Source organism: Suricata suricatta, chromosome 1, assembly GCF_006229205.1.
Source record: "Suricata suricatta isolate VVHF042 chromosome 1, meerkat_22Aug2017_6uvM2_HiC, whole genome shotgun sequence".
Classification (NCBI taxonomy): Eukaryota; Metazoa; Chordata; class Mammalia; order Carnivora; family Herpestidae; genus Suricata; species Suricata suricatta.
This window is the reverse complement of record NC_043700.1, coordinates 71,866,524-71,881,512: the sequence shown is the minus strand read 5'-3', so window position 1 is coordinate 71,881,512 and position 14,989 is coordinate 71,866,524. Positions and strand designations below refer to the sequence as shown.

At 39.2% G+C, this 14,989-nt stretch overlaps 1 pseudogene; it reads left to right on the top strand.

The window, feature by feature from the left end:
- Positions 1–5,750: 5,750 nt before the first annotated feature.
- LOC115301137 lies at positions 5,751–8,590 on the top strand (annotated as a pseudogene).
- Positions 8,591–14,989: the final 6,399 nt, after the last annotated feature.

The following is a 14,989-nucleotide window of genomic DNA, read 5'->3' as shown; positions in this document are numbered from 1 at the left end:
TCCTGGGTTTCCAACACAATGTTGAATTTAGCATTAGAGATACTAGGTGATAAATACATCAGAGTGTGGCCTAGTGGTCCTTAAAACATGGATTCCAGACCAGCAGAATCAAAAGCACTTGGAAATTTGGTAGAGGAAAAAAGTTAATTGTTGTGCTCTAACTTAGGTTTGAATCCTAGCTCCACACTTACAGCTATGAAGTTCACTAAATCCCTGAGTCTTATTTCCTCCAACAATCTGATCTTACAATGTTGTGAGGTCTAATAGAGATGAGCAAGATAATGTAAATAACTCTACTACCAGATCAGGACTTCCTTAATGTTAATTTTCTTTCCCATTACTATAAAATAATAAAAGTGTCTACCGTTTTCTCAGTATTTTCCATGTAACTACCAGGGACTTAAATTATTTAAACCACTTCTCATTTCAGCAATTGTTAGAAGGAAAAATGCAGAAATAGGAATAGGAATAGAAAATATGAGGTGGTTTGATAGTTTACCAGAGATAAAGAGAAATCCAGTCTGAGCTCATCTTTCAAAGTGCTCAGAAAAATTAGGTAGCAGTTTAAACACCACCCTGGATACTGGTATATGCTCAAGGCCTGGAATTAGAGCAATTAAAACAAATCACAATTCTGTGTACTTTTTCACTTTTACTGAGAGCATGGCAATAATCCTGTGTTGTGGAGAGGGCAGGCATTACTATCTCCATTTTCCAGGGACCTAAAGCTCAGAGGGATTAAGTGCCTTGTCTGTGATTACATGACTAGATGGTGAGGAAGTTGGGACTGAAACCATGTTAATTAATTGCAAATATCATAATATCACAACTTTTGAGAAGGCCTCAAAATAAAGAACCTACTGAGAGGATATAGAGGTCACTTAATCTACATACTACTGCTGAATAAATAAATACCTGATTTACAAGTAAAAATTTTGTTGCAATAAACACCATTGCAAACATCCTATTTGTGAGGATCTCTGTGCTATTTAAGAAGAGATTTGTGCTAGTTGCAATACTGATTTTTGGAGTAGAAGGTAGGAAGTGTGTATGTGAATATTTATTCTGACCAAAAGTTTAAACAACATGCACAATGATTTTGAAGCCTTTGTAATTTGACTTGACCATACATGGGTTTATGGTAATATACACATTGTTGTTTTAGTGTACCATTTGAAAGTGTCACTGAGTGGAATGCATATATAGATTAGGTAACATACAAGTGTACAGGACCTACATTATTCAATCTCTATAGCATACTAAAATTTTTGAGGGAAAATCCTAGATTTCTCCCCCCTATTTCACTGTTCCCACCACTAGGGAGTGAAGAGACACATAAATAAGTACACAAATACATTTTTTTACAAAAAATCATCCTTTGTTTACTCCTCATTTTGTCAAAAATACCCTTCTCTATTTCTGACCCTTGAGGTCACTATTGTCTCCTGTTAGTCAAAATATTTCCATCCAGGTCCAGACTTAATTCTTTCTGGAATCAAGATCCTTTCTTCCCCAGACCACTGCTTTATCCCCTAAGTGACAGATTGAAGTGATTCTCATAGTAATTTGTATCCTATGTTGGTGTACTCTGAGCTGCTCACGTGAATTTGCTTATCAACATTTCCAGTACTCTACTCATTTCTTATGAACCAAGCTTTTAATCAAAATCAGCACATTCAAGATTCTTTCTGGTGCTTCCCTCTTCCAAGTCTTTTATTTCTGCAGCTCCTTTCACACATTCATTACACTGTTCCACACTTAATATTACTTTACTTTTTTAAGTTTATTTATTTATTTTTAGTACTCTCAACACCCAATGTGGAGCTCAAACTCATGACCCTGAGATCAATAGTTGAGGTTTTTGTAACTGAGCCACCCAGATACTCCACAGTGTTCCACAGTTTAATAGAGAGCTGAATTTTGTGATTAGCCAGTTAAGAAAATAAATGAAGTCTAAACAATTTTTAAAATATTTATTTAGGGGCACCGGGGTGGCTCAGTCGGTTAGGCATCCGACTTCAGCTCAGGTCATGATCTCATGGTTCATGGGTTCTAACCCTGTGTCAGGTTCTGTGCTGACAGCTAGCTCAGAGACTGAAGGCTGCTTCGGATTCTGTGTCTTCCTCTCTCTCTGTTCCTCCCCTGTTCACGCTCTTTCTCGTTCAAAAATTAAACATTAAAAAACTTTAAATATTCATTTGTTTACTTTATTTATATATTTATTTATTTTTAATTTTTTTTTTATTTATTTTTGAGAGACAGAGAGAGACAGTGTGAGCAGGGTAGGGTCAGAGAGAGAGGGAGACACAGAATCCAAAGCAGGTTCCAGGCTCTGAGCTGTCAGCACAGAGCCCAACAAGGGGCTTGAACCCATGAACGAAGAGATCATGACCTGGGCCGAAGCCGGACACTCAACTGACTGAGCCACCCAGGTGCCCCTAGTTTATTTATTTTTGAGAGAGAAAGTAAGCAGGGGAGGGACACAGAGAGAGGAGAGAATCTCAAGTAGGCTCCATGCTATCATCACGAAGCCTGATGTGGGGCTGGAACTCTCCAACCACAAGATCCTGACCCAAGCTGAAATCTAGAGTTAGATGCTTAACGAACTGAGCCACCCAGGTGCCCCTATATAATTTTGTTTTAAAAGTAGGCTGTATGCATACTGTGGGGCTTGAACTCTAGACCCCAAGATCTTGATCTTGCAAGCTCTATTGACTGAGACAGCCAGGAATTCCTATACAATTCTTACTGATATGTTGTAAATGTATTGCTAATGAATAACTGTTGGAAATAAAGTCCCTTTTTGGGAAAGAAAGTGAGGGCAGTGAGGAAAAAAGGAAAAACTTTTCTTGAGTATTTGTATCAGGTACTTATTTAATTTTCACAAATCCCTTATAAGTAAGGCAAACAGAAACTGGTTGTTCTTAAATACCTATTCTTCCCTTCTTGAAGTAGTACACATGGCTTTTGGTGGGCAAATGGCTGTGCAGCTAAGATTTATAGTTCCCAGCCTCTCTTGCAGCTATGAACAACAAAGTGATACGAGCAGAATGGAGGTGTAGAGCTTGTGATGGTATTCTGCAAAGTAACAAATGTGTCTTCCTCCTTGCTTTTCCCTCTTCTTACTCAAGTAAATAAATGTTGATTTTTTGACTGGCACCATATAGATGAGAGTAACACATTATGGCTCTAGTATAGCAGTAAGACTGATGAAAAAGCATTGAAATCTAAGTCCCCAATACTGTGGAGCCTATGCATCAGACCTGGACATTCTCATAAGTAAGAAATGATTTCTACCAGTGGTGCCTGCGTGGCTCAGTCAGTTAAGCATCCTGCTGTTGGTTTTAGCTCAGGTCATGATCTCACAGGTTCATGAGTTCAAGCCTTGCGTCAGGCTCTGTGCTGACAGTGTGGAGCCTCCTTGGAATTCTCTCTACCTCTCTTTCTGCCCCAATCCTGCTCACATGCTAGCGCTCTCGCTCTCGCTCGCTCTCTCTCTCTCTCTCTCTCTCTCTCTCTCTTTCTCTCTCCAAATAAAGAAATAGACTTAAAAAAATAATTTCTACCTTGTTTATGCCACTGTTATTTAAGTCTTTGTTATGGTTTCTGAACCAGAGTTGCTTAACTCCCTATGCAATCTATGTGTGTGGAGCTCCCTGGAGTTGTGCAACATGGTGGCTCTGAACTGAACTTCCAACTAATAGAGTAAGGACACAAATTCAGAAAGATTAAAAACTTTTCTGAAGTCAAACTACTACATGATAAGGTGAAAATGAACCCAGGTCTGTATGATACCAAATAGTGACAATAATAGACGCTAGCCTTCGGTTTTCTCCTTGAGAAATGTTGTTGACCAGAAGGAAAGTTCTACCACTTGTATTCTTACAGTGGTTTCAACTCCCACTCAAAATAGCAACAACAATTTTGCGAATCCTCTGGAAATGTGCTCTTCTTAGAGCTAACAATGATAGGGAATCTAGTTTGATCATACCACAGTATTTTTATAATGACAATAGTATCACTGTGTACAGCTATAATCTCAGCTTTCCCACTCAGCTTTCCTGCTCTGCTTCCTGGAACACCATTCCTTGTATCTGCCATCCACAATAAACCATGCAAACCATGTGAGCAGGGCATATGACCCCAACAAGAACACACTTGAAATGTAACAAGATTAAAGATAGAGAGGTATTGACAAGAGTGTGACTGGGCAGCTGATATTTATATTGGAGAGAGAGAAAAGGAGAGTTAATAGTTACTGAGTATCTCCTACATGCTAAGCCCTGTGCCAGGCTTCTAATGCATACTGTGTCACTTAAACTTTGCTATAACCCCAGGGAGGTAGGCATTATTTCCACTTGGCTGTGACAAAACAAAGACAATAGGAAGTCACACGGCAGCTGACAAAGCAGTGATTTGAAACCAGATCTGAGTAAAAAAAAAAAAATCCATGTTCTTTCCACTACATCTTGCTGCCTTTAAATGCTTTAAAGTCCTTGGGGCATCTGGCTGGCTCAGTCAGCAGAGCATGACTCTTGATCTTGGGGTTGTGATTTTGAGCCCCACTTTGGGTGTAGGCAATACTTAAAAATAATTTTTAAAAAATCTTTAGTTTTAAAGTCCTTTCAAAAATAATTTTCTCATTTTTAAATACATCATCCCCTTTATATAACTCTGCAGATTATTTTGGAATGATTAAGAAATTTACCAGGCCTTTAATATGTTTGGCATGTCCAATAAAATACTCAGTAGCATTCAGAAAATCCAGCCAATCCTTGGGTGTAGTGTAACAAAAGGTGTCAGTTGGCAAGAAGGTACAGAGCTTATGTCAGAATGCAAATCAGCATACTACTTCCTTAAGAGACCAAGTTTTACTATGGAAAAAAAAGCCAGCTGAATAATATATTTAGTGACACAATTGTTTTCATTCTGTCAAAAACTCCTTATCTCATTGCCAAATGGTAATAGTTTGTTAACTGGTAATCATTCTGATGACTATATTTGGGGAAGCATTAGTGTAGAGTACATTTTAATAATCCCACCTACAACACAATGAGACCTCATTATATACTATTTTCACTTTTTAAATAGAAAAGCAAGAAGAAAGCTATCTTTTCAAAGAAAATAGGTAATCTGCTCTAACCTAAAATATTCATCAGGATTTATCCATTAGTTGAGTCATTCATGTATTCATTCAAGATGAGTATATAAAGAAAGATATTTCTTCTGCCTTCTGCTCAAAGTCTGCCTTCTGCTCAGAAGGGGTAGGAGAGTTAAGCACCAACTTAAAAAAAATTAGTATACAATGTGATTTTCCTTGATTCTTCTTTTTCTTCCCATACAATTCATGAGCAAGTTCTGTTGGTTCTTATCTTCAAAATATAACAAGAATTTTCAGTGTCTCTCTTTACCCAGGGCAACTGCATTTCGCTACTCCAGAGGATGTTATTTGCCCCATAAATTGGGGCCCTGTTTCCACCACTCTCCACACTCTGCACTTCCTCCTCTATCTCCCTAAACCATCATCTCTTTTAACTTCTTAATTCTATTCTTGCCCTACTACATCGTATTGTCCACACAAAAGCTGGAGTGTCACTCCGCTGCTCCAAAACCTCCAGTGGCTTCTCAGCCTATTCATTAAAACTCCAGAGTCTTCCCTGTAGTCTGCAAGCCTCACAGTATCTCAAGCAGACAACAAAGTCATTTTCTTAAACCAATAGGGGTAGGACTGAATTGGGGATGGGAGGAACATGGTGTGGGATGGGAATGGTCAGACATCAACAGGCAGGGAAAAGGTAGCTGACAGATAAAAGGACAGACAGGGACCCCAAGAACCCAGGTGAGATGTGATACCATTAATTTCTAATAGTCCAGCCTGAAAGGTGTAGTCTGGAACTATTAGATATCAGATCATCTCTATCTATTAGATACTCTCTAATCATGCTATGAAGATAAGGGTATACGAAAGGTTAGTAAAAATGCATGTCACTTTTTGCTGCAAAACAAATTCTCCCAACAGTTCATGACTTTAAACAACAAATATGTATTATTTCTCATGATTCTTATGTTTATTTATTCATTTTGAGAGAGAGAGCATGAGCAGGAGAGGGGCAGAGAGAGAGCATCCCAAGCAGGCTCTGCACTGTCAGCACAAAGCCTGATGCAGGGCTTGAACCTATGAACCATGAGATCATGATCTGAGCAGAAACCAAGAGTCGGATACTTAACTGACTGTGCCACCCAGGAACCCCTATATCTCATGATTCTAAATGTCAGCAGGTGGTTTTTCTGCTGCAGGCCAGCTCAGTTGGATGAAATGGTCTAGAATGGCCGTATTCAAATACCTGATAATTCACAGACTGGTTGTTCTGGAGAGACTTCAGCTGTGACTATTTATTTCTACTTTAAAAGGTCTCTCATTCCCCAGCCAGCTAGTTCAGGCTTCCAAGTGAAGCAGTGTTCTAAAGAGCAGACAGCAAGCTCTGTATGTGCCAGCTCAGTCATTACTTGAGTCATAGTTGCTAATGTCCCTTGACCAAAGCAAATCACATGATCAACCCCACAGTCCGTGAAGGAAAGACTGAACAAGGTCAATACAGGAAGGAGTAAAAAAACTGGGACCAGTACAACCACCAAAGGCAAACTGAGTACTGAACTCGGCTTACGGTTTTCTGGGCATGGTCAGACCAGGATAAGGCTACAAGGAAGTACGGAGTTTTGGTGAGGAAGTTTGTTGCTCAGATGAGCAACTAGGGGCTGCAGCTGAGAGTTTGAAAAGGAAATGAGGTCAGGAAGTGTTTACACACTGGGAGAAAGTGATGTTAAATGATCCTAGAACCCACTGCGGTATCTGTGGGCATCATTCCCATACCAACAAGAAATTCTCAGACATCAGCTGGATGTCCTACAATTGAGCACAATTCAGACACTATCTACCCACAGATTGATTCAGATCTGACAGGTGAAGTGCTCAGTCCTTCAAGACTGCTACCCACCTTCAGATGCTAATTGCCAAGTGCAGGTTGTCACTTGTTTTTGGGTGATTATGGATCTGAGGTCCCAAAAGCACTCTCCTTGGGTTCGATTAATTTGTTAGAGTGGTGCACAGAACTCCAGAAAACATTTCATTTGCTTTACTAACTTAATAAGTTAACTTTACTTACATTTAGATTACTGATTTATTATAAAAGGATATAACACAGGAAGAGCCAGATGGAGGAGATACACAGGGCAGGGTATGGGGAAAGGGTGTAAAACTTCCATAGTCTCTCCAAATACTCCTGTGCCCCCACATCTCCAAGTCTTCACGAACCTGGAAGCTCTCTGAACCCTGCCATCCTGGGTTTTTAAAGAGGCTTCATTGGGGTGCCTGGGTGGCTCAGTTGGTTAAGTGTCCAACTTCGGCTCAGGCTGTGATCTCACAGTCTGTGGGTTCGAAACTGGAGCAGCCTAGAGGCTGCTTCAGATTTTGTGCTCCCTCTCTCCATGCCCCTCCCCCGCTCATGCTCTGTTTCTCTCTGTCCCAATAATAAATAAACATAAAAATTTTTTAAAAAAGAGGCTTCATTACATGGGTATGATAAATCACTAACAATTGGTGATTGAACTCAACCTCCAGCCCAACTTACAGGGAGATTAGGGGCGTGGGAAGGAAAACTCCAACCTTATAATCACATGGTTGGTTCTTCTGGAAACCAGCCCCTCTCCTTAGGTGCTTCTAAATGTCACTATAAACAAAACAAGAGACACCTTTACTAATCTCATCACCTAGGAGATTCCAAATGTTTTTGGAGATCTATACCAGCAACCCAGATGAAGATGAAATATATTTATTTCTTATTATGCATTTCAATATCACAGATGTATTAAAGAGAATGAAGTTCTCCACGAGAAAGAAGGACAGCTGTATTGGTAGCAGTGGGGAGAGAGCTGGGAGTATCAAAGTGAGAATGATATTTAATTATAAGACTCTAGTCCACGCCAGCCCTGCCGCTGCTGAAGCTGGGAGCCCACATCTCTCAGAGGGTGTGGGGACTTGGTTCTCTGGAGAGTCAGCCCATGGTCTCCTGATAAGCTTCCTTTTTTTTTTTAGTCTTTTTTTTTTAAAGTAGGTTTCACACCCAGTTGAAGCCCAAATCAGCTCTTGAACTCAAGACCCTGAAATCAAGATGTGAGCTGAGATCAAGAGTTGGACTCTCAACCACTGAGCCACCCGGATGCCCCTCCTAAAGAAATCTTCCTAGGAGCAGGGTGAGGAAGACAACCACCGCCTCCTCCCTGGACTGACAAAGTCACCTGTCAACCGCTGCTGCCACTAGGCAAAAGGAGATGATAAAGGTGACAAAGTGAAGGTGAAGGATGAGCTACAGAGTAGATCGGCACAGTTGTCTGCTAACCCGCTTCTCCAAAACCAGAACCCAGGCCTAAAAAGGCCACTGTAAAGAATGGTGAGAAGTGACCCAAAGGGAGAAAGGGGAAAGGACGTGGTGGCAAGGATGGGAACAAAGCTGCAAAGAACCTAAATGCTTCCACAGTCCAGTAACAGAAAGCAGAAGACACTGGGAATACCAAGTCAAGTGTACTTTTTTGACAGCTCTGTGCTTCTAGTGACTATACTGTTTCAAATATTATTTTTCTTCAGTCAAGTTTTATGAAAATGTAGAATTTGGTATTTTCTGTCAAACTTATGTTGTTAGCATACAAGATACATTGTTGTAGGGGCACCTGGGTGGCTCAGTGGGTTAAGTGTCCAACTTTGGCTCAGGTCACGATCTCACGGTTCATGGGTTTGAGCCCCGCATTGGGCTCTATGCTGACAGCTCAGAGCTCGGAGCTCGGAGCCTGGAGCCTGCTTCGGATTCTGTGTCTCCCTCTCTCTTTGCTCCTCCCCCGCTTAAAATCTCTGTCTCTAAAAAAATGAATAAAAACCTTAAAAAAAAGACACATTGTTGTTTTCTTTTGTGAAAAGCATAAATACCACTAATACAATATCTCAGAAGCTGGACTGAATGGAAATTTTCTATCCTTATTTTTTGAAGATTATTCTTGGTTCCCAGGAGAGATTTTCTGACATGCACACGTCTTTGGCTTAGAAGCTGTACAGCATAGGGAAGCAAAACTTCATGTCTCCTTTCCTGATCCCATCAGCAAATATACTTGACTTCCTGAAATAGTTATGATATAGCTTTGGCACTCCTAAAATCCTGTGTCGGGTACTCAAGCTTTTGGGTGATAACATCAAGATGGTGTTGCTCAAAAGAGCCAAGATTCCTGTTTTAGTTTGTGGATCATCCCATTGATAATCTTTGAGTTTTTAGTTCCTTTCCTTCATGTCAGAGTTGACCTGTGAAAAGATCTTACACGCCTCATAGGAAGCATCTATCCCTTCTGAGAACTTTCCTGTTCAAAACAGCAACAGAAGACTGTTGGCTTCTGGGGGAGCAGAGTTTGAAAGTTGTCAGATGTTATAATTTCTCACCCATGTCCTCCACGAAGTAACAGGTTTTAAAAAGTATCTTATAAAGCTGATTATAAATTAGCTTGGTGGTAGGGAGATCATTTCCTACCCAAAGTCATAGAGATATTCTTTACTGCATTGTAAACATTTAAAGTTTTACTTTTCACATTTGTCTTTAGTCTTCCCTGATTTTTGTGAAAGATATGAGATAGAAATTTAATATAATACTTTCCCCATAGGGATAAGTGGTTGCTGTCCCAGCACCACTTTCTGGATAGTTAATTCTTTCCCCACTGATCTCTAACACCAGATCTTTCATAAATGAAGTCTCTGTGTGTGTGTGTGTGTGTGTCTGTCTGTGTGTGTGTGTGTGTGTCTGTGTGTGTGTGTCTGTGTGTCTGTGTGTGTGTGTCTGTGTGTGTCTGTTGATGGTTTCTATTCTGACTCACTGGTCAATTTGTCTAACCTGTGGCAAGGCTATATAATTCCAAGTACTGTAACTTTAGAAAATGCTCTTTTTTTCTTTCTTTCTTTATTCTGAGAAAGAGAGAAAGTGCAAGTGAGGGAGGAGCAGAGAGAGGAAGTGAGAGAGAATCCCAAGCAGGCTCTGCCCTGTCAGCACAGAGCCTGATGCAGGGCTTGAATTCATGAACTGTGAGATCATAACCTGAGCCGAGGTCAGAGCCATCCAGGCGCCCCTGGAAAATGGCTTTGACATCTCAGAGTAAATCCACCTCCACCTCCAAAAACATCGCTGAATTCTTTTTACTTGGGAATATCTTAGCTGTTCTTAGCCATTTGCTCTTCCGTACAACATTAACAATTAGATCGACAAGTTCTAAAACAAAACAAAAATGTTGGAATTTTTATTGGATTTGTATTAACTTTATAGAGTTATTACACTATTGAGTCTTCTAATCCATAAGCAGGATATAGCTCTATTTATTTTGCCTTTTTAAAATACCTTTCAATAAAGTTTTATAATTTTCTCCCCCCCCCAAAAAAAGAAAGAAAGAAAAACTATAAGACTATAGGATTGACAAATTTAAAATTTTTAAAAAGCAAACCCTGGGATATTTCATAAGTAATATTCCCTTTACAGGCACCTGGCTGGCTCAATCAGTAGAGCATGTGACTTTTGATCTTGAGACTGTGAGTTCAGGCCCCATGTTCAGTGTAGAGATTACTTAATAAAAAATAATATTCATGGGGCGCCTGCGTGGCTCAGTCGGTTAAGCATCCAACTTCAGCCCAGGTCATGATCTCATGTTTGTGGGTTCAAGCCCTGCGTCGGGCTCTCTGTTGACAGCTCAGAGCCTGGAACCTGTTTCCGATTCTGTATCTCTCTCTCTCTCTGCCCCTACCTGCTCATGCTCTGTCTCTCTCTGTCTCAAAATTAAATAAGCCATTAAAAAATAATAATAATATTCACTTTAGAAATTATATTTAAAAATATAATTTTTAACAACAGCTTTCTCAGATGTAACTCTCATACTATAAAATTCCCCTTTTAATGTATACAATTAAATGTTTTTTAGTAAATTCATAGTTATGCAACCATCACTGTTATTATTTTTTAATTTTTTAAAAATGGGCTCCACGCCCAATGTGGAGCTTGAACTCATGACCCTGAGATTAAATGTTGTATACTCTACTAAGTCAGCCAGGCGCCCCAGCAACATGTTATTTTTATATATCTATTTTTAATTATTCATTTTATATTTAATGTCATCAGAGTTTGGCAAACAGAAGAAAAAAGTAGTGCCACTGTACTACAACTATGTTGATTTCCTCAGTCTGATATAGATGGGCTTACCGAATAACCTGGGAGATTTTAGTTGGTAAATTTTTTGTATTTGGTATCTTTTTTATTTTACTGTCTTTTGCCTTTTACATAGTTATAGTCAAAATGTATATAAATTTTGTATCCTGTATTGACCACTTTATCATGAGCATTTTCCATTTGTCTGTATGATGTTCATACTCATGATTAATAATGGCTGCATAACAGTATAGCAAATGCATGTATCATACTTTATGTAAGTATTTCCTTATTTTAAAACATTTAGTTTATTTCTAATCTTCTAATTTTATGATTAAGACTCTGGGGCCCCTGGGTGGCTCAGTCGGCTAAGTGTCCGACTTCAGCACAGGTCACAATCTCGCGGTTTATGGGTTCGAGCCCCATGTCAGGCTCTGTGCTGACAGCTAGCTCTGAACTTGGAGGCTATTTTTGGATTCTGTGTCTCCCTCTGTCTCTGACCCTCCCCTGCTTACGCTGTCTCTCTCTCTCCCAAAACTAAATAAAAACATTGAAAAAAAAAAGAAAGACTTTGAGTAAAATCTTTACACATATAGGTTTTTCCAGTTTTGAATTATTTCCTTATAATATATTTTTGGGACACTGATGGCTTTTAAATCACATTAACAAATTACTTTTCAAGTGCCCTATAATTGTAAAATGCCAACAAGTATGAATGAGAGAGCACCAATTTCCCAGCAGCCTGGTTAGGATTTAGTAATATTTAAGCATTTAAGATAATGTTATCAGTCAAAAGACACAAATTTGCATTTGTTTTATCAGGATGAAAAGAACGCAGAATTTTAAATTTTAGGATAACAAAGAAAGATTACCTCAAGTTTCTTATCTATGGAAGAAATTTCTAATCACATTAAATAAATGACCTGCTATTCTCCAAGCTCCTAAACCAAAACTCTATTAAAACACTATTCTTTTTAATAGGGAATTACTTGTTCAAAACAGGAGGGGCGGGGAACGGAAGAAATAAGATAAACAAATAACAAGCTATTTTGCCCAAAGCATATTTCTTGGTTCCAGAAAACTGGAACATTTACTTGGACAGCCACTCCGGGTAATATGGACATAAATCCACTTCCAGGGTCCACAGAATGTGTGAAGTCCCATAGGAGATTCTCCCTTCAATATACTGTGACCTCAAAGAGCTACACCATTAAGAGCTGAATAGAGTAGGACAGCTACAAGGAATTATAGCCAGGTTTATACCTCCTGGGTTGCCCAGGAAGCCTGAAGCCAAAAAAGCTGGTTTAAATGCCTGGAGGACTCTGGCAGAGGATATGCATATGCTTTCTGAAAGAGGGTATCTTTATCATAGGCGTCAAATAATTCCCACAAATATTAGTTTTCAAATGCAATGACCAGGACACAAGGACAACTAGAAACTCAAGGGAATTAGACTCTGCGCAGAGAGTTGGCAGAGAAATAGACAACAGAAACAGACCAATAGACTTCAGATACTGGATTATCATATAGTGACTGTAAAACACTTACACTTACTGGATTTAAATCTACACTGAAGATGCCTGCAAAGAATAAGAAACTACAGTGACATAAATAGAAAAAGAACTAAATTAACCTTTTAGAAATAAAAGGCACAGTAATCAAAATTCAAAAGTCATTAGATCAATTTAATAGATCAGTCACAGATGAAAAGAAAATTAATGAAACGATTTGACACTTTACTAGGTTTGATGTATTCAGACATCTTTCTGTTCCATTTTGTCCGAATTTTGAAATTCTCAAATGGTTGAGACCCAATAACCTGATTTCACACGTCCTGTGCTGTCTTTTCTTCATCATAATTAAATTAAAACTGATAATTGCACCATTTAATGCAACAATGCAGGGAACATCATTTTTTTTCAAGCTTTTTTTACAAAACAAAGTTGAGGATTCAAATATGTACCTCTGACAAATCCCTTAGGTGCTGGTGTTGCTAGAAGAAACTAAGTGCAACTGACTTCATTAACACCTCCCCTGTGGCTTTTTTTTACTCTTGGGCAGAAAGAGGAATCAGACCAGGAAGAAGACAAGTTTGGTTTGTATTCCGGAGTAGGTAGCCTGGGGGTCTATACATCTTCCACTGGGAAGGTTTTAAACTAGTGAGCTACCGCCTATGAAGTAAACTTAGTAAAATTTACTGTATAGAATTAATAGAAAGTTTATTAGACTCAATAGTATATTTAGAAGGACTCATTGATTCACACTAGTCTGCAGTGAGACAAGAAAAATAAGTTCTAAGAATGTTTTTAGAAAAGTTGATTGATTTAAAAGAACTGACTTTTTTAGAGGATACATTATTTTTATTTTGCAGGTCAAAATAATTTAAAATGAAGTGATGCTGCTAGTAAATGACAGTTGTCTTTTACTGTCTTTAACAGCTTGGTAAAAATTAAAAATTGCAGTTCTGGTTCCAAAATTATTTTGAAGATCTGGATTGATTCATGGAGTCCAAAAGACTGGGAAGTCCGCTGAAGTCATCTATTCCTTATTTGAGGATCCAGCAAATATTCTGAGGGCCTGTGATGTGCTGGGAGAAGGGGGCAGAGGGAAGAGAATGACTGCACTGTGTCCCCTGCTCACAGTGAAAAAGGAGCACATGTAATCCAGAGTTCGGAGAAGTTAGGTAGTGTAGGTCTTCTGGGAGCAGGACTGAGGAAAGCCTGTTTGTTTGGTAACTCAATCTCTTACTGAAAGAAGTGAAGCTGAGCTCTCTTGAAAATGCACAGGAATTTGCTTGCTGCCAAGGGAAAAGGAATGAATGCAGGAGAAAACTGTTTAGGGAACTTTATACTTTTTTTATTTCTATTTTTTTAGAGAGAGAGAGAGAGAGAGAGAGAGCACAGGAGGGGCAGAAGGAGAGAATTTTGTTTAAATGTTTGTTTATTTATTTTGAGACAGAGCACAAGCAGGGGGAAGGGCAGAGAAAGAGGGAGAGAGAGAGAATCTGAAGCAGTCTCTGCTGACAGCACACAGCCTGATGAGGGGCTCAATCCCATGACTGTGAGATCATGACCTGAGCAGGTATCAAGACACTGAACTGACTGAGCCATCCAGGTGCCCCAAGGTCACAGGAGTTTTTGTCAGAGGGGAACGTTAAGAGATGTCAACATACCTCGGGCTGAGTACCAAGCTTCTAGGGGTCAGCTTCCCAGGGGGCTGCACATTTGAAGCTTTCGGGCCACATCTAACAAGGATGTATTTTGCTAAACCCCTACAATTAAAAAAAAAAAAGTTTTTTTTCCATCAGTTACAAAAATTGAAAAATTGGCAATTTCCAGCTTTTCTTGAAAACTTAAAATATTTGGGGACACTAGGAAACATGGTTCCTCAGGGAAATGATCATAGTAATTTCCTATCAATGTATGATAAACCTATAGAAAAGTACACAAGTGTGTAACTTGATGTTCACAAGGGAACATTCGCCACCAACCAGCACCCGTATCAACATGCGGAACATGACTAGTATCTCTACATGTGGAACATGACTAGTATCTCTGTTGCTGCATTATTTTACGTCAATACCTGAGATTCATGGTCTCACCACTTCGAAGAATGAAGAGGTGGACACAAAGTAAAATAAGCAGCAGGCAAAAGTTTATTCGAGTAGGTCAGAAAGTAGGAATGGTAAATGCCTTTACAGAGAGGGGGCATTCCAAAGTGAATGCCTGCAACTATAGACAAGGGTCTTTGTTCTATAGCAGTCTTCTTTT